Source organism: Periplaneta americana, chromosome 13, assembly GCF_040183065.1.
Source record: "Periplaneta americana isolate PAMFEO1 chromosome 13, P.americana_PAMFEO1_priV1, whole genome shotgun sequence".
Taxonomy (NCBI): domain Eukaryota; kingdom Metazoa; phylum Arthropoda; class Insecta; order Blattodea; family Blattidae; genus Periplaneta; species Periplaneta americana.
Window position 1 is genome coordinate 154,714,532 of NC_091129.1, and position 20,636 is coordinate 154,735,167.

General features: G+C 35.7%; 1 protein-coding gene across 7 annotated transcripts in view; it reads right to left on the bottom strand.

Annotated features, from left to right (window-relative positions):
- LOC138712568 (cubilin) overlaps positions 1 to 20,636 on the bottom strand; it is a 909,639-nt gene that overhangs the window by 234,561 nt on the left and 654,442 nt on the right. The window lies entirely within an intron of this gene.

Genomic DNA, 20,636 nt, shown 5'->3' on the forward strand with positions numbered 1-20,636 from the left:
ATCCATCCAGCGAGAAGCTCTGGAGGCTGCTTTCAATCTGCGACGCGGAGATACAAGTGGAGTGCCAGCAGCATAGAGAGCTCTTCCCGAACAATGCTGCGGGCTGCATCACTCAGCTCCTGGCGTCGTCCGGTCGGAATATTGGTTTTACTCCCCCCACACCACCGCCACGTAAGGATATGTCTGCTGTTACTGTATAAGAGAATAACTTCATTTCACTGCCAATATGATCATTATCACTGTAATAGTGCATCACAAGAATTCTCCTTTGTCGATAATTCGCGAGAGCATAGCGCCAGTGAATTATCCAACACTTAGTTTAAGCAACATTTAGTTTAACTGACAAAATTCTGGAGGCAGTTAATAAAAAAATTACAAGTTGGAGGGATTTTCTGTGATTTATCGAAAGCATTTGACTGTATAAATCATAAAATGCTGCTAGATAAATTAGATTATTATGGAATTAAAGGTGTTGCACACCAATGGTTTCACTCATATCTCATAGATTGAAAACAGAACGTTGAAATCAATACAACTATGAAATCTGCATCGACATGGGGAACTATTAATAACGGAATTCCTCAAGGATCAATATTAGGTCCCCTACTTTTTCTACTGTTTATAAATGATCTTGCCCCCCTAATAAAAGATATAGGTCATCTCATATTATTTGCAGATGACACAAGTATAGTAATTACAGCTAATAACTCCAACACATTCCAATCTTCAACAGAGGAAATTCTCTTCAAAATATCTGACTGGTTCTCAGTCAATAAATTCGTATTAAATTGTAACAAAACTAACATAATTCAATTTAAATCCTGTGCAAATTCAACCTCGCAAATTTCTAGTGCAATAATTAACAATAGATCCCTATTAGAAACAACAAAAACAACCAAATTTCTTGGCTTAAAAATCGATAATGTGTTAAATTGGAAAAATCTTATTAAAGAAATTACCCCCAAACTAAATTCAGCTTGTTTTGCTATTAGATCTATGCAAAAGATAGTAAATATCAATACCTTAAAAACAATATACTTTGCATACTTCCACTCGGTAATGAGTTTTGGAATAATATTCTGGGGAAATTCCACAGATAGTAACAGTATATTTCTATTACAAAAAAGAGTAATTAGAATAATGGTAGGTGCCAAATCTAGGGAATCGTGTAGGACTATTTAAAAAAAAAACTACAAATAATGCCCATGGCTTCTCAGTATATCTTTTCATTAATAATCTTCCTCGTATGTAATCGTGAAAACTTTGTAACTAATTCAACAGTTCATAGCATAAATATACGTCAAAAAATGACTTTCATAATCCATCGGCAAGTCTATCGTGCTATCAAAAAGGAGTCCGTTATATGGCAGTAAAAAATTTTTAATAGCCTCCCTATCGATATAAAAAATGAAACTCAAAACATAAGATTATTTAGGGCCAAATTAAAGAAGTACCTAATTTCTCGCGCCTGAATTCGTGACATTCAATAACACTTCATGAAATTGATACTAAAACTTTGTGTTGTACTAGTAGACTATATTGTAAATCTCATCTGTATATATTTCATCTAGACTGTGACTATAAATTAAGACTTTATAACAATATTAAGTTTTTTGACTTGTTCCATATTCTAGCTGTAGAGAAATGTATGAATACCACGGAATGTTAATAAATACAATACAATCCAAATACATGAGAAATCGTGGAGTATTTGAATAACGCTATTCCGCGTATAATAATAAATAATTGGTTAATGAAAAGAAAATAATAATATTATATTACAATCAAATAAGTTATTTAAGTTGCTAGCTTAATATACGTCATTGGTCGGCATGACATTGGCCTCCTGCAATATGAAATTCACGGAAAAACATTTGACAATAGTTGTAGAAATTATGATTAGTGAAACAGCAAAATTAAACAAATATTTGAGGTTATAACAATTTATTTTGATCTAGGTACTTTCATTTAGAGAATTATCGACCAAATGAGAATTGTTGTGGCACTTGAAGACTATTTCGCTTATAATAATAAATAAGAAATTATTGTGGGATCCTTGCACTTACATTTTTTCTCTTATAAAGTTATTTCTAATTTTGTCCTTCCTTGCTGCTCTTGCAGATATCCGCCATCTCTGTAGAATGTAGTTTTGCTTCTGTTCTTGACTTCAAATACCATGTTTCTGACCCGTATGATATTGTGTTTTTAATAACTGCATAATACATATTATTTATTAGTGTTTTTGGTGTGATATCTTTATCCCATAAAATAGTGTTTAATTTTGAAATTGATAATATAGCGTACGAGTTCAAGGAGTCCAAAAAAATCTACAATTTGGATGCCAGACACCCTTTCATTTCATTTAGTGTTCTGCCCAAGGGCAGGTCTTTCACTGCAAACCCAGCTTTCTCCAGTCTTTTCTATTTTCTGCCTTCCTCTTTGTTTTCTCATACGATCCATATATCTTAATGTCGTCCATCATCTGATATCTTTTTTTCTACCCCGAACTCTTTTCCCGTTCACCATTTCTTCCAGTGCATCCTTCAATAGACAGTTTCTTCTCAGCCAGTAGTCCAACCAATTCCTTTTCCCCTTTCTGATCAGTTTCAGCATTCTTTCTTCACCCATTTTTTTCCAACACAGCTTCATTTCTTATTCTGACTGTCCACTTCACATGTTCCATTCTTCTCCATATCCACATTTCAAATGTTTGTATTCACTTCTCTTCATTTCGTCGTAATATCCATGTTTAAGTCTCCATACAATGCCAGACTCCATATAAAGCACTTCACTAGACTCTTCCTTTATTTCTTTCTCCAGAGGTCCGCAGAAGATACTCCGTTTTCTATTAAAAGCTTCCTTGACCATTGCTATCCTCCTTTTGACTTCCTGGCTGCAGTTCATGTTACTGCTTATAGTAGGCCTACACCCCAAGTATTTGAAGCTGTCCACTTACTCTACTGCCTCATTTAGAATTAGCAAGTTTATCTCCTTTATTTTTCTTCCTATGATCATGGTCTTCGTCTTATTTGCATTTATCTTCATCCCATACTGCTCACAGTTATCATTTAGTTCCAGTAGCATATCCTTTAGTATAATTTCTTTTTCTGCTAACAAGGCCATAGTCCACACCTGTGGAGTAACGGTCAGCGCGTCTGGCCGCGAAACCAGGTGGCCCGGGTTCGAATACCGGTTGGGGCAAGTTACCTGGTTGAGGTTTTTCCGGGGTTTTCCCTCAACCCAATACGAGCAAATACTGGGTAACTTTCGGTGCTGGACCCCGGACTCATTTCACCGGCATTATCACCTTCATTTCATTAAGACGCTAAATAACCTAGATGTTGATACAGCGTCGTAAAATAACCCAATAAAAAAACAACGCCATATCATCAGCAAATATCGAAATAATTTTGAATTGTATTCTCATAGTTATGAAGCAAAAAGGTATGAATTCTTTAAGATTGTTTGAACCAAAATGCAACATTGTTACAGTATTTAATCATAGTAATAATTTAGGCCCAAGAATATATAACAAATTTATATTTAAATATCCTAATCTTGTCAATTCTAATAGTTTTAGTATTAAATTAAAAAAGTTATGTATGGATTTTATAAAAATTGAAAAATTGTAAATTTAAATTTATATACTATAATTGCACAGTAGACATAAGAAAAATTGTATTGTATAATTATTAATTTCAATTCAGGAATCCGCCCCTGAGCACGAGTTCTACTCTTTTAGGGGCGAGCTAAAGTTTTTTCTGTATATATTATATTTTATGTTACAATTATTAGCAAAATAATAAATAAATAAATAAATAAATAAATAAATAAATAAATAAATAAATAAATAAATAAATAAATAAATCTTATGCACTTCTTCTTCCTCCTACTATCACTCCTCCCATGTTCTGGAAACAGTTATTTACTAAATAGTAATAGTTACTCAAAGAGTTACAATATGAGTAATATTATCGGATACCCATCACAGTGTGTAAATTGTCCCTGGAAGAAGTATCATTAGGTTCTCATGAACACTGAGCCAGATGTTATGTGATGCTGCTGATGATGATAACGATGACGATGATAATAATAATGAAATAATTATAAATAATAATAGTAGTGATAATAAAATGTTTAAGACAAATGTTACGCAACGCGTTCAGTTTTCAATTTGTTCGTTAGCAACAGCTTACTCCGAGAGTTTCAAAAGAGACGCAGGATGTACACCCCTGACGTATCCAATCGATCTGGAGCGCGCAGACCCACTAGGCTACACAGCATGGGAGTCGACTGCATCAGTTTCACTCGATTGTGATTATGGAAATTTAAATGCGCCATAAAATGAGGACGATATGCAAACACCTCCGCTGCAGGAAGACATCGCACTTGCCATGCGTGCTGAGTCCAGCTCCTCTGATAAAGAGACCCGACTGACGCGAAAATGGAGGTATCTGCACCGTGTTGAGATCAGAATTACATTGCCGGAAGACTCCTGTAAGATTTGTGCTGGGCGAAGTGACAGTAAATGACTCCTTCTGTCGCCGTCGTCTTCCTAAGAAGTATTAGGCCAAGTGGCCTGTTACGGTCTCAAACTAGAATTTTCGGTCCATCTCTTCTTTGGACGGCCTAGAGATCTTTGCCATACGGATGATAATGAAACAGTGCTTTTTGAATTCTGCATCGATTCATTCGTTCGAGATGACCCTTCCACTGAAGTTGATATTTGCTGATGAACTGCATAATGGTTTCTATTTGAAGTTTATCCACTCAACTGTGTACTTTTATGTCTTTTAGGTTAGGATATATTATATAATGTATTTTATTGTGTCATTTCCATTTTTAATATGTGTGTTCTTTTAGAGAGTAGTTGGATGTAATTATAGGTGGGAGGAGAACTTACAAAGGAGGACTTGTTTTGGGTACAAAGCACGTACGGTCAGAAGACCCGTGCATTGGATATTAGACAAAACTATGATAATATACAATTTGTATGTATAATATTAGTCAATAAATCCATCCAAGTCGCCCTGGTTGGCAAGTTGGTATAGCGCTGGCCTTCTATGCCCAAGGTTGAGGGTTCGATCCCGGGGCAGGTCGATGGCATTTAAGTGTGCTTAAATGCTATAGGCTCATGTCAGTAGATTTACTGGCATGTAAAAGAACTCCTGCGGGACAAAATTCCGGCGACGCTGATATAACCTCTGCAGTTGCGAGCGTCGTTAAATAAACCATAACATTTAACAATCCATCCATCTATTTGAAGTTCTTGCATTATGTCCTCATTTTTTTATGATCCCAGCGAGTATATCCAGCTGTTGCTCTCATGAACCTCATCTCACTTGCTGTTATTCCACTGACATCTTTATTCTTCACAGTCCACGCTTCACTACCTTAGCTTAATACTGGCTGTGCTAAGGTTTTATACAAGCCTATTCTTGTGTGTCTTTGTACTAGTGAAGGTTTCATGATTTTATTAATGATCCCCATTGTTTTATTATATTTACATATTTTTTCAGCAATATCTACTTCATCATAAAGTGATAGTGTATAGCCAAGGTAAGTGAAGGTATTTACTCTATTATTTTATTATTCAAACAGATTTTACTTGGTACAGGGAATTTCCCACAAAATGACATGATTTTCGATTTTTCAATATTAATTTTCATGTTATATTTTTCACTGACCATATTTAAATTGTGTACTGAATATTGTAAATCATCTTCAGTTGATGCCATGAGAACTAAATCATCAGCGAAAAGTAAAGCATCACCAATTGCACCTCTCTGGGCTAGCAACCCATTGAGCGTCATTTTCACATTGCTTTCAAGTCTCAACAGAAGCATTTCCTTCTGCAAATTTGCTTAATATGCCAGTAGCCCATTTCGACATTGTTCCAGTCACATTAGCATTATCGATTTAAAAAATTCTGAACATCGCTAAACAAAATAAATAAAGTTAAAGAGGTACTGAACTAAAAAAATTACATTATGAGCTGATATATTCTAAACAACAGTATTTAATTACATACACATTGACGAAAACTAGACTATTCTAGGACCAGTGGTTTCCGAGTAACATATCTCTAAACGTGGCTATTGACGATGCGTATGACGTCACACTGCCGCGCTGCGTGGCTGACGAGAAAGACAGGCTACAGCGGGACGTCACATTCTTAGTCCTAACATGGCCAACACTGAACAAGTTTATATATAAATGCACGTTTAACATGAATTTAATATAGCAATTCCTTTGTTTTTTTTTTTAGAACTTTGAACATGTATTTATATTAGTCGATTGTCATGATGGCCATGACTAGACCAAGATAACCATGTGACTACGATTCGCGTCGTAGCCTGTGGAATGGCAGTGTGACGTCAGCAGCAGTGGTGGACAAAATTCTTTCGCTCGTCTATTGAGAATCATTTGATATTTTGAGTTCCGGTTTTCAGTGCTGTCATCAGCTTCCTGTTTTCTACAACATATTATTTTTTTTTATTCAGTGCCCATATAAGTAACAAGTTTCTGAGTGTTACAAAATGTAGCAGTTAATAAATGATAACACATTCGATTTCTCGCGAGGTTAACGGGGGTTTATCTTGTTATTTGAAGAGATGATCTTGACGACTAGAAGATCTCGATGTCTGTTTAGAGAACTGAACGATCCAAAGCTTTCAATTAAAAAAAAGCACAAGAAGTAAACGGAAAACATAACAGCTATGCTAATGGTGACAACGACGATGACGAAGGCGATGAAGACTAAGGTGACGAATCTAAACACCGTGAGGATTACTGTAATTACGATGCTAAGGAGGATGTCGACAAGAATGGTGACGAATAAGGTTAATAACCACTCCGAATCGCACGATGAAATTCTTCAGTGTAGGCTAAATGAAATTATTAACTACAAAGATTTAATCTCTATTAATAAATTATCTGTAGTAATGTCACGAGAGGTCTGAGATTTATCTGGGAAATCTCAGACCTCGAGTGACATTTATTAGGACTATTTCGTGAATAAAATAAAAATGTAAATAATATATCCCTAAAATTCCATCACAAAATGTTAATAATTACATACAAACGAATACTTAACCTATTCAGACATTGCGAAGTTAAAATACTCGTAGATGAATATCGATTACTGCAATAAAGAAATTCGATGTTATTATTCAGTAATGCCAATTGCGAAAAGCGAAATACAGGTTTAACAATGTTAACTACATGTACTGCACTTTCTCTTATTATTATAACATAAATACATTTTCATTATCTGCTGAAATCATAATTTAATTTAACAGCAACAGTGGGGACAGCTATATACCAATGCTTATGTATTCACAGCGAGACATGTTGCTACACAGTGAAGCCATCTCTGTATAGACAGGCCTAATTAAAACACGAATTTTATTACGCCATACGGAAGGCAGTTTGATCAAAGACCTTATTATTACTATGCAAGGTCTTTGGGTTTAATATGCGATGATGTTACATAAATTTGAACATCTGATTTTCTATTAAGTGTTTCATTTCATTCACAAAATACAAATTTTATGGGCTACAATTATAGGTAAAGTTACCTGTGGGAGCAGGACCAATGTCAGCTGTGCCTTATTTCGACCGTTACAATCAGTGCTACACGAAAGCATTTTTTATAGCTCGACAAACGCATTCTCGCTGTAGTGTGTAACGGAACTAAAGCTGCATCTACACAGTTCAATATTCCAATCGCGTATGCGTGCAATCAGGGAAGAATATTGAAAGAATCAAGTTTAAAAGGTATGTTCAATTAAGATGCATAAAGATTTTGTGTCTACATGGTGCGCCGTTTTGAACGTCGTCTTCACTACGTAAATATATTAATTAATATTAAATATCAATCTTGCATTCATTGCTTTAAAGTTGAAAGAAAAGTTTAACCGTGTAGTTGCATCTTAATGTATTCATGATCATTAATTTACAGGGAAACAGTTGGCGACAACGACTAAACAAAAGAACGACCATGCGATAAATTGATATCGATAAATCTAGCTGCAAAAATTATCGCAAAGTCTGACTGTGATCGGTTGGAATTAAAAATTTTATTACATTTCATTGGTCGAAAATGGAATGACGTCATATAAACGAAATAGACATCCTAACACGGTGGTTGATTATAATGTTGAAGGGAATGAATGATAATGACTGGAACGGTGACGAATATGTTTATGATATTGAGGACAACAAATACTTGGCGATATGACGACAACAAAGATGACGAATAGGTTGATGATGAAAAGTTATGATATAAAACTACAGAGTAACCGACCATGATGTTTCTCAAAACTAAGCATTAAAATGAGGTTTATTTGAAAGTTTCGTAACAACAACAAACACAGAATAAATGTGGGAAATGCCTGTTGTTGTTCGGTTGAGAAGCTTTGAGAGAGGAACATAGGTTAAGGGTGCTTAGGAAAATATTTGGGGCTAAGAAGGAGAAGTTACAGGAGAATGGAGAAAGTTACACAACATAGAACTGCACGTATTGTATTCTTCACCTGACATAATTAGGAACATTAAATTCACACGTTTGAGATGGGCAGGCCATGAGGCACGTATGGGGGAACCCAGAAATACATATAGAGTGTTAGTTGGGAGGCCGGAGGGTAAAAGACCTTTGGGGAGGCCGAGACGTAGATGGGAAGATAATATTAAAATGGATTTGAGGGAGGTGGGATATGATGATAGAGACTGGATTGATCTTGCTCAGGATAGGGACTTACGGCGGGCTTATGTGAGGGCGGCAATGAACCTCCGGGTTCCTTAAAAGCCAGTAAGTAAGTAAGTAAGCATTAAAATGAAGACGCATGGGAGAAGTGTAAGTTGTACACTCGATAACTCTCGGGGAAACTTCCTGTTACGTGTTACGAACTGTTTCTATGTGTTGCTGTTCATTTAATCCTGGCTATGGCACTTTTAAGATCCAACAGGCACCGACAACTGCAAAGCGGGTGTAATCCTGAACTACAGTATTTAAAATAGAAAAAAAAAACATCGTATATCATGCGTAATCAATGAATTAATTGTGACATTATTTTGTAAGTCTGTTGTATTATTTCAAAGCACAGAACATTCACGCAGTATTAACACGAAGTGAAATGGTGCCGATGCTTTCTACGGCACCAACGGGAAGCAGGAAACAATACCGTCATTTTCATTTAAATAGACAGCGTATTGTATTGTACGTCCCGTAACAAAGAAGACTGCTTGTGTTAAGGATTTGTTTCAACGTAAAAATTTAGCATTGTGTCCATATTTGTTACTATCACGAAACGTTTGCATTGCAGCGTACTTGCAACAGCCTATCGAAAGTGATGAGTATGTAAATATCAATGTTCAAGAAAGAGATTCACGGAAACATGTGACATATTTCTCATAATAGAAACGCCTTACTTTTCACTATTTCTCATTAATACAATAGTTTTCCATTTTACCTACACTTCACCATCGCCCTTTTATCAGCATTTTTCTTTTCAGTTGAACGACTGTGAATAGCATAGCATAAGTGTCCTTAAGAAAAAACTAAAAGCGAAAGTTATACAGGGACATCATTTTATTTTTACTAACGTTTCTAATATTAACCTGGCTATATCTTTGGATTAAACGGAAATACCATTTGCTACCCCTTCCACGACTGGAGTTCGATGATACTAGCGTAAAATGCAAACAAATCACTTTACTAGTACAGGAGGGAAGAAAAGTTGTTCACCCATTTACATAAATTAAGAAATATCGCGTTTTGGAGTTTGATAATTTTCATTAGGTTTTTCTTTAATCAGAATACAGTACAGTATTAACAATAACTGTTTTTACTCACGAAATGAACTATCCATTCGGACGTATTCATTATGCAATGTATGTTATACTGTCTACAGCACATTGGCGTACAATTTAGAGAATGAAGTTAAATTGCAAAATAATCATAATATGGATATTTAAACACATTTTTGAAAATGGTGGCCGTTCATTTCGATACAGGCTTCAGTTCTTTTGTGCATATTATCGCACTATAGACTATTGTACCTAATTCCATTACCGGTTTCGTCCTTCGTACTAGTAACTCATGTTGAAATAATTCTGTACCTATTATATAAAAGAGTACCTTACGTACTGTAAATTCAATCTTCAATTCTGCCCGATTCGAAAAGACAAAATTACTCAGACATGCTCTCTACTGTCCGTCCAAGAGTTTTGTCGCAGGGTTGCAGAAAGGAGGGAAATCACGTGATAATTAATTAACGAGGCCCATTTATTTAAGTTATTTTAAACAGTTGTATAATATTACATAGACGTTCAATTCCTAACAGAAATTAATGTTTTCAGAAAAGAGCTAAGACAGCCCAACCACTAGCCTTTATAGAGGGCCAGCAGAAGCGGGTGGGGGAAACCAGGATGAGCTCTAGGCAAACGGACGACAGTACCAGTGCAAAAATGTGATTCAATCTTGAAAGCTCTTTCGTCACTGGAAAACGCGAACATATTTCTGGAACATACTATACTCACTCAGTACTGTTTGTGTTTATTATGACCTTAAGGCGACTTTGACTGTATACGCTTGGTTCTGTGTGGAGAACGGTTAGAAGTTTACTAGTAGAGGGGGGTGGGAGTGAAGTACATTCAAAAACTCAGGTACAATAAAAATTGAAGTAAAAATAAAATGATGTCCCTGTATAACAGGAATATTTCTCTATTTCGCATTTGCTTTAGCACCACTGAACTAGCTCATATCGTAAGTAAAGTTGTTCATTTGTTAACATTTTCCTCAAAGTCGTCGATCACGAGGTCTGATGCCTGAAAGCTCGCGTCAGCCCGAATCCATTAAGATTGACATCTGTAAGTGGGCGTCTGATGTTTGAAGCGTGACTCCCATGAGCTTCCAAGAAACAAGCGAGCAACTTCCTCTCAGCTCTTTTACGACGGCAACTCACAAAATAAGATTCAACTTCACAATACGCCTTGCTACAGCGGCTACTTCACTAACAAGATCGTTTCGGTGGTTGCCACTACAGCAAGGCGCTACATTGTTGAAATAACAGTAACATCTGCTTTGCTGAGGAAGAAATCTGTTCAATTCAGCAAATGAAATCTAATTGGCTGTTGTGAATTAAAAGCAATTTAAAAGTAGCAGTTTTTTCAAAGTCCGAATAAATAAAATACGATACATTGCTGATATGATGTGTTGTGGTATGGTGTGGTGTAGTGTGGTGAGGTGTGATATATGATAATATGCTATGATATCTGTGATCGGGAGGAAAAAGGTCTTAAGTAAAAATTTTATACTTTTCAGGAAAGCAGTAGAAAGATTGAAATTGGTGTCAATTATAGAGTTTCTATAATTAAGAGATTTTTCCTGGATATTATTTGTTTATATTTCTTCTAAAATAGGTTATGTTGCTCATTTAACAATTTTCTTGATTATTTCCAAATATATATATATATATATATATATATATATATATTTGTAGAAATAACAGTAACATCTGCTTTGCTGAGGAAGAAATCTGTTCAATTCAGCAAATGAAATCTAATTGGCTGTTGTGAATTAAAAGCAATTTAAAAGTAGCAGTTTTTTCAAAGTCCGAATAAATAAAATACGATACATTGATGATATGATGTGGTGTGTTATGGTGTGGTGTAGTGTGGTGTGGTGTGATATATCATAATATGCTATGATATCTGTGATCGGGAGGAAAAAGGTCTTAAGTAAAAATTTTATACTTTTCAGGAAAGCAGTAGAAAAATTGAAATTGGTGTCAATTATAGAGTTATTTTAATTAAGAGGTTTTTCCTGGATATTATTTGTTTATATTTCTTCTGAAATAGGTTATGTTGCTCATTTAACAATTTTCTTATTTCCAAAAATAGCCGCACTTAAGCCCTTTTAAGACTAGAAGCCAAACTGAGTAGAAGGGACTATTTAAACATAAGACCTTTTTCATGTCAAAATAAATGAGAAATGTAAATTATTAGGGATCCAAAATGGGTCTTAAACAATTATAGGACTGTTTACCCTGGTGCTTAAAGTTTTAAAAGGAAAGGGCATCAGTACGTGATAAAATGGCTAAAATTGAATTTAGACCTTTTTAATAGGGAAGCATGGAAAGAAAACTTGTGATGGTTTGTAAGGAATAAAGTATTAAATATTCTTAAGTCCTTTATTCTGTGTGTGCTCAATTCAAAAAGTACTTACGACATTTGGTAACGCTCTATAAATCCAGTCAGGAGTCTTATTTGACTTTAGCCGTTTTACCAGATTGTATTGTTTCCGCTTTCAGAATATATAAAAATTTCATTTAAAAAAAAATTGACTTAAGATCTTTTTCCTCCCGGCAGCAGATATATCGTTGGTGTTTAGGTAAAAGGGCTTAATCCTAATTGTTTTTAAATGTACCTTTTTTGCTGTAATTAATGCAATTAGTTAAAATTTTGTTACAAAACGTGAAGATATGTTTTCTGACAATTACAGGATGTGTTAAAATTTAATTATAGCTGTTTATGAAAAAATTTCTTTTGTGAAATAAGCCCTTTTACCTGAACACCATCGATATGATATTACGATACGGTACGATACGATACGATACGATATGATATTTTTTTTTTATTTTTCCTACACAAAGTTACTCGCAACTCTAAGTTCGTAAATTTACTGATAAAATCAAATCCCCTCATGACACTATGCATGATAAATTTAATTATTAAGAGGAGAATATGGTTAAATATGGCGAAAAACCAGTAATTTTTTTAAAATCGTTTCTTTAAAATATTCTTTGATTTGTGAAAGATACATAATTAACATTTAATGAGCATTTATAATCTTACAAGCTGCTGTGACGTAATTTTTAAACCTCTGGTGCACAGGGTTTTTAAATTACACTAATCTTTTTTTTTTTTTTTTGGCAATTTCCCGTAACTTTAATTTTTTGCTTTGTTTCATACAAAATGTTGGGCCTATATATCTTCGGAAGTATTAAAGCTACCTGCATTATATTAGGTACACATATTCTTCAGACTATTATGAAAATTTTCTCTGTAACAGAAATTTATTATTTCCTTAACTCCGAAAAAAATACGTTTCCGTATTTTTATAAAAATACCTCTAAAATCCATTCACAAAATGTAATTGTTTATTTTAAAATTTAAAAACCAATCTCAAAATTGTGCTATAGACATTTTAAAGAATATGCTTTTAGGAGTAAAATGTCATAGAAATTTTTAATTTACTTTGAAAATAGTTGAGATATATACTGGTATGTTTTCACAATTTGGGCCATAATTCTTTTTTCCAAAAGTAACTTCGAATTTAAGTTATGGCAGCGACATTTCTATATGCAAAAAGTGAAAATTGTGCATCAATTAGGAAATAAAAATAAAATTTAACTATCCTCTCTCTTATACTGTACAGAGTGTTGAAAAGTATCCAGTATTTTGGGAGGGAAAAATGTCTAATAAACATGGGTCCTACAACACATATTTTCTGAGATCTGAACACTTGTTCATAGGAGGTACTCAATGTGACGTCCATTCATGGCAATGCATTTTTCTGCCCTACAATACAGCAGGTTACCAGATAATCGTACCGTAGTTGACACCCCTGGCATGGAATAGTGATACGTCGCAAGAAATACTGAAAACAAAAGTCTGGTTGCGGATATGAGCGGGGTTCAGCAGAAATGGTTTTGTGAATTTTCGTAATCAGCATATGTGGCCCGATGAAAATTCCCATGCAGTTGAAGAAACAAGGCATCAGCACCGATTCTCAATCAACGTATGGGCAGGCGTTCTTGGCGATAGATTAAGGGCCATACGTGCTACCACAGAGATTAACTGGGGCTCGTTATCAGGACTTTCTTATTAACGTACTGCCTACCTTGCTGGAGTATGTGCCATGTCAGCAAAGACTACAGATGTGGTTCATGCATGATGGCACACCAGCACATTTTTTCCGCAATAAGCGTGAACACCTGACGCTGACATTTCAGGACCGCTGGATTGATTGGGAAGGCCCCACACCTTGGCCTGCTCGTTCCCCAAACCTAAATCCCCTGACGTTTGGTTATCAAGAACAACCAGGTCAATTTCAAGGAGTGCGTGATCCCTTACGTCGAAGGGCAGTGGAACTGTCATAAATGGACGTCACATTGAGCACCTCCTAAAAACAAGTGCTCAGATCTCAGAAAGTATGTGTTGTAGAACCCATGTTTGTTCCATACTTTTTTTCTTGTTTTGATGCATACTATACTTACTTACTTACTGGCTTTTAAGGAACCCGGAGGTTCATTGCCGTACTCACATAAGCCCGCCATTGGTCCCTATCCTGAGCAAGATTAATCCAGTCTCTATTATCATACCTCCCTCAAATCCATTTTAATATTACCTTCCCATCTACGTCTCGGCCTCCCCAAAGGTCTTTTGCCCTCCGGCCTCCCAACTAACACTCTATATGCATTTCTGCATTCGCCCATACGTGCTGCATGTCCTGCCCATCTTAAACGTATGGATTTTATGGTCCTAATTATGTCAGGTGAAGAATACAATGCGTGCAGCTCTGTGTTGTGTAACTTTCTCCATTCTCCTGTAACTTCATCCCTCTTAGCCCCAGATATCTTCCTAAGAACCTTATTCTCAAACATCCTTAATCTCTGTTCCTCTCTCAAAGTGAGAGTCCAAGTTTCACAACCATACAGAACAACCGGTAATATAACTGTTTTATAAATTCTAACTTTCAGATTTTTTGACAGAAGACTAGATGACAAAAGCTTCTCAACCGAATAATAACAGTCATTTCCCATATTTATTCTGGAACATACTATCACCTCCCAAAATATTTGATACTTTTTTAAACACCTTGTATAACACCACAAATATGAAAGAGATCTGTACTGAGCTATCGCATATAACTGGTGGAAATGTGGAGAAAATAAATAATTAAAAAGGTGAAGTTCTCCAGCCTTTCCACATCGCATAGTTTTGATTTGTCACATTTGAAGGATTCAGAACCATAGTGGGCCAAGCGCCATTTGCTAAAAACGGAGAAAGCAAGGGTTAAAGTTAAGTGAATACCATAGATTAATGAAGATTGACATATTATCGTTTAGTTTTAGTGTGTATACTTTATATTACTTGCTACAGTATATGTTTCCATTGGATTATGGTAATAACTTCATTTTAACCCTGGCTTTCTACGGTTTTAGTAAATGGCGCTTGGCCCACTATGGTTCTGAACTCTTCATTTATTTTTCTTCCAAATAATCCAGGTCGATAATTTGAAACTGAAGAGAGAAATATTCCTCGGTTAAGAGGGAAGTATTATATGATATTCTTATTGAATTTGGTATTCCCAAGAAACTAGTTCGATTAATTAAAATGTGTCTTAGTGAAACATACAGCAGAGTCCGTATAGTTCAGTTTCTATTTGATGTTTTTCCAATTCACTGCGGACTAAAGCAGGGAGATGCACTATCACCTTTACTTTTTAACTTCGCTCTAGAATATGCCATTAGGAAAGTTCAGGATAACAGGCAGGGTTTGGAATTGAACGGGTTACATCAGCTGCTTGTCTATGCGGATGACGTGAATATGTTAGGAGAAAATCCACAAACGATTAGTGAAAACACGGAAATTTTACTTGAAGCAAGTAAAGCGATCGGTTTGGAAGTAAATCCCGAAAAGGCAAAGTATATGATTATGTCTCGTGACCAGAATATTGTACGAAATGGAAATATAAAAATTGGAGATTTATCCTTCGAAGGGGTGGAAAAATTCAAATATCTTGGAGCAACAGTAACAAAATATAAATGACACTCGGGAGGAAATTAAACGCAGAATAAATATGGGAAATGCGTGTTATTATTCGGTTGAGAAGCTTTTATCATCCAGTCTGCTGTCCAAAAATCTGAAAGTTAGAATTTATAAAACAGTTATATTACCGGTTCTTCTGTATGGTTGTGAAACTTGGACTCTCACTTTGAGAGAGGAACATAGGTTAAGGGTGTTTGAGAATAAGGTGCTTAGGAAAATATTTGGGGCTAAGCGGGATGAAGTTACAGGAGAATGGAGAAAGTTACACAACACAGAACTGCACGCATTGTATTGTTCACCTGACATAATTAGGAACATTAAATCCAGACGTTTGAGATGGGCAGGGCATGTAGGACGTATGGGCGAATCCAGAAATACATATAGAGTGTTAGTTGGGAGACCGGAGGGAAAAAGACCTTTAGGGAGGCCGAGACGTAGATGGGAGGATAATATTAAAATGGATTTGAAGGAGGTGGGGTATGATAATAGAGACTGGATTAATCTTGCACAGGATAGGGACCGCTGTCGGGCTTATGTGAGGGCGGCAATGAACCTTCGGGTTCCTTAAAAGCCATTTGTAAGTAAGTAAGTAAGTAAGGGAGAAATATTCATCTCCGACCACTCCCCCCTTCTCGCTAGCCACAGAACAAAGACGAACCCCGGAAGATCTACAGCAATAAATCACTGCGTTGTACACAGGTAGGGAAAAGTTGCTGAGCTGTGCTCTCGACTGTCGCGTTGCAGTTCGCTTCTCCGCCAGACATCGTGTCTGATTCAGCGATCTTCTCGCCGCTCCAGGTTAAATTGGGGCTTATGTTTACATGATACAAGCAATTAGGCTGAACCATTAAGCCCGGCTTCAACTGATCCGTGTGCAATGGGAAGCGACTGCATGAATATTAAAACCGCAGGTTGCAATTTGGGCTTGGAGAGCAAGGAGTCAGGTAGACGAACGGTGGACATGGCAAACGCTTCTTACCTGGATCTTACACAGGTTTACAGGAAACACGCAGAAATCTACAAACCAATTACTTTAGTGTTTCCTTACTGAAAAATTCATCTCTATTATCAGTGTCATCAAAGTCACTGGCAAAATGATTACCATCGTCATATTCATCATATAAGTCATCAATCATCAGTCGCTAGCACAATTATAAACAATAAAGTATATTAATTATCATCATCAACGAGTCGACCTGGTTCGCGAGTTGGTATAGCGCTGGCCTTCTATGCCCAAGGTTGCGGGTTCGATCCCGGGCCAGGTCGATGGCATTTAAGTGTGCTTAAATGCGACAGGCTCATGTCAGTAGATTTACTGGCATGTGAAAGAACTCCTGCGGGACAAAATTCCGGCACATCCGGCGAAGCTGATATAACCTCTGCAGTTGCGAGCGTCGTTAAATAAAATATAACATTAACATCATCATCAACGATATTATTAACGTTTTCGTGGTTTCATCTTCATTTTGATCGTTTTTATCATCTTTGTTAGGATTATCATCGTTGCCATCATCATCTTCATTTTTGTCATCATCGTTGTCATCCTCATTATTGTCATCGCTGCCATCATCTTCATTGTCATGATAAACATTATTGCCATCATCATTGACATCATCGTGTTCATTTTTGTCATCGTTATCATCTTCATTATTTTCATCATCGCTGTCATCATCTTCATTATCGTCAACATCGTTGTCATCATCTTATTGTCATCGTCGTCATGTTCATTATTGTCAACATCGTTATCATCTTCATATTACCATTGTTGTTATCATCATCTTCATTATTGTCATCGTCGTCATCTTCATACTACCATCAGGTTGTCATCTCATTACTGTCATCATCGTCATCAGCATCGTCATTATTGTCATTGTCATAATCTTCATTACTGTTATCATTGTTGTTATCATCTTCATTACTATCATGGTTGTCATAATCTTCATTATTATCATCATCGTTGTTATCATCATCTTCATTATTGTCATCGTCGTCATCTTCATTATTGTCATCATCATTGTCATCATTGTCATGACCATCGTCATTATTGTCATTGCCGTCATCTTCATTATTGCCATCATCGTTGTCATCATCTTCATTACTTCATCATAGTTGTCATAATCTTCATTATTGTCATCATCGCTGTCATCTTCATTACTATTATCATGGTTGTCATAATCTCATTACTGTCATCATCATTGTCATCATCGTTGTCATCATCTTCAGTATTGTCATCGTCGTCATCTTCATTATTGTCATCATCGCTGTCAACATCTTCATTACTATCATCATGGTTATCATAATCTCATCATTGTCATCATCGTTGTCATCAGCATCTTCATTACTGTCATCTTCATTACTATCTTCATTGTTGTCATAATCTTCATTAATGTTACCATTGTCATAATCTTCATTATTGTTTTCATTGTTGTCATAATCTTCATTACTATCATGGTTGTCATCAGCACGTAGAACTGAAAACCCGGGTTCAAATCCCGGTGCCGGAGAGAATTTTTCTCTGAATAATTTCGAGGAAAAATTGTTCCGGAGCCGGGTATCGAACCCGGGACCTTTGGTTTAACGTACCAACGCTCTACCACTGAGCTACTCGGGAACTCTATATAGAGGGATATAGAGGGAAAAATTGGATCGGTGTCGGTTAGAGTTCCCGAGTAGCTCAGTGGTAGAGCGTTGGTACGTTAAACCAAAGGTCCCGGGTTCGATACCCGGCTCCGGAACAATTTTTCCTCGAAATTATTCAAATCAATTTTACAGGGAGTTATACCTGAAATCTTGATTTGCAGAATTTTTCTCTGTTCCACTCATCTTTCATCATATGATGACGCAGAATATCTGCACATAAATGTACTTCGGTACATCATAATAACAATAATATATATATATATATATATATATATATATATATATATATAAGAATAAAAGTGCTACAAACATGGGTCCTAAATGTTCTGAGAAATGAGCAAATGTTTACCATGTAAGAAAAGCATATCTTCCACTGTGAGATCTTTGAGAAGAAACAACTGAGGAAATGCCGTTTGTCACTGTGTATTACACAACATACCTCTCCTTGTGTTTGTATCAAAGGACGCTTAAGCAGACAACAGTACGTTAGAGTTCGTAATCATACTATTGCTGTTACAGTCGGTAAGTTAGTTTCGTATCTGTAGAGTTGAATTCTGCTTCTTCATTTGTTTCTTGCCAAAGAGCTCACAGTGGAAGATATACTTGTCTTACAGTGATGGTAAATATTTGTTTATTTCTCAGGAGATTAATTTTAGGGTCCATGTTTGTATAACATTTAATTTTTGTTTTCATGCATACTACCTCCTCTCCAAATAATAGAACTTCTTTTTCAGAACATCCTATATATTATGTAACAAATCAGGAGTCATTATCGTCCTAAATCCCACACAATCAAGCGGGGTTACAACCTGGTACCTTCGACAGAAGACCGTCGACTGAACTCTTGCGGCCCGATTGTATAAACTATTTAATCTTAGATCAGAGGTTAAATTGATCCTTGTTTCAGCTGAACTTGGAATTTTGTGTTGTATAAAGTCTAATCTGAGATTAATTTGTCTCAAACTAAAGTCAACTTTGATTGAAGAAATTTCTCCGATTAAGTTAGATGATCCAAGCTCAGTTATTTCTTTTCTGTTTGAAATATACGAGTGACAGATTGTACAAATAAAATATCCATTATTATTAATATTAATAGATATGATAGGTACATTTATATATATATATATATATATATATATATATATATATATATATATATTTCTTTCAATTTCTTGCCTTAATACAGAAACATTCTTATATTTTATAAGGCTCTATCGTGTTCAGCAGTATCAAATAACATAACCTATAATTATATTATGTTTATAACAATCATTAATTATTAATGGATATGATAGGTACATTCATAAATTTTCAATTAACTGCATTACTAAACGAAAATTGTCGTTTTATAAAGCTTTATTATGTTTAGCAGTATCAAACACCATAACATGATAACAACTCGGAGAACAGTCAACCTTGTTCTTATTGTCCGCCATTATTTACATTGCAAAAAAAAAAAACAGTGTCTCCAACAGAGTGTAATACGGAAAGTCGCCAAAAAGTAGTTGTAAAGTCGCTAGATTTCTCATTAACAACAAAGAAAGATTAAATTTTGTCACTATGGGGTGCTAAAAAGGTCACTAAATCCCTATTTAAGCAATATAAAAGTTAAAAGATATTGTTGTTGAAAAAGAGTTAAAGTCGCTAGATTGGCAACACTGAACAAACCTGTCCGCGCATCACGTATTTCACCTGTTTATGCGATGTTGCCAAATCCTTTTCACGTGAACTTAGATTGCATTTGAACCAAGGTAATTTGATCGCAGAAAAGTTTTATACAATAGAAGAAGTGTCTGAACTCGGTTCACTTTTCGATCTTCGATTAGTCAGGGAGTTTTATACAATTGGGCCTTACGAGTCCTTTAGTCCTGTCGTGAAATGAAGCGCATTTCGTGTCTGTCAAAATTTAATTTTAGCATTACATGCGGATGCTTTGCAGGCGGCCTTGGAAAAGATTACACGTGTGTACGAAGCATATCAGTCTCTCGTCCTTACTTCTAACGTGGGCTGTGTGTAAACAACAGAATGGCTGGAAGCGTGCAGGTCTGCTGTTTTTCAAGGAATGTTTCAACTTTTTTGTACGCCGTAATAATAAATTCCGGGGATCATACCCAGAAAATTAGCGCCTCTTCCGTAGATGAATGCCCCTAATGCTAATC